This window comes from Alligator sinensis, unplaced genomic scaffold (genome assembly GCF_000455745.1).
Source record: "Alligator sinensis unplaced genomic scaffold, ASM45574v1 scaffold482_1, whole genome shotgun sequence".
In the NCBI taxonomy this organism is placed as follows: Eukaryota; Metazoa; Chordata; order Crocodylia; family Alligatoridae; genus Alligator; species Alligator sinensis.
This window is the reverse complement of record NW_005842084.1, coordinates 2,426,015-2,426,912: the sequence shown is the minus strand read 5'-3', so window position 1 is coordinate 2,426,912 and position 898 is coordinate 2,426,015. Positions and strand designations below refer to the sequence as shown.

Here is an 898-nt window from a genome sequence, read left to right as displayed (position 1 = left end):
ACCCCCCCCCCCCCCCGAAAAACAAAACAAAAAACCCTCAACCCCCCCAAAATGACATACGCATTTTCATTTCTACCTAGGAGAATGTTTACAGGCTTTGCGATCTTCCGTGCCTGGTGATGGGTGCCTGTGCCCAGAAGCTTGCAAATAAAGAAGTTTTGTTGCAAATATCTAATAAAACATATTACCTTTGCCACAAGTTTTGATTCCTTTTGCTTCTTGGTCAAGATGGCAACAATCTGGATACCTGATTGGGGAAAAAAAAGTCTTCCATATTTTGGGTTGAATACAGTTAACAATCACTTAATTTGGGGTTTTTTTAGACCTCTTTCAAACTCCGAATGGAGTTTACCGAATGGTAAATTTTGAAGTCACTTTTTAGTCTCTTTAAAAAAAGAGAAATCTCACCTTTCACACATTGTTTTAGTTACAGTAACTGAAATTGTGGGTTTGTAACTATAGTAAATGAAAATTTTTCATATATAAATAAGGTCTTTCAGTTGATTACATTCCTTGGCTATCACCACCCCTAAAAATACTGTGCTGTATATATAGTCTCAGCTTCTCCTTTGCTGCTCCCCAGATTCTCCTTTGCTGCTCCCCAGATACAACTTTGACTACTACGTCCCAAGGGTTTGCTCTCATAAGCTTGTCAGACTTGCTTGGGTCTGTGCATAGACATGCAGCCAGTGGATTTATAGAACTATATAGTTAATGCCTTGAAGAATTAAGTACTTCTTTTAGACAGTAACACCAATAATTTTTCTTTGATGAGGGGCTAGGATGGAAAGAGAGAGTAATGCGTGCCATATTAAGGGCATGTATGTTAAGAGGACTGAATACTTGTTGCATTGTGCTTGGGAGTGGAAACGTAGAAGTGTCCAAAGATGGAAGCTAG

General features: G+C 38.9%; 1 protein-coding gene across 1 annotated transcript in view; it reads left to right on the top strand.

The window, feature by feature from the left end:
* The window catches only part of BAG2 (BCL2 associated athanogene 2), a 26,275-nt gene that overhangs the window by 1,378 nt on the left and 23,999 nt on the right, over positions 1-898 (top strand).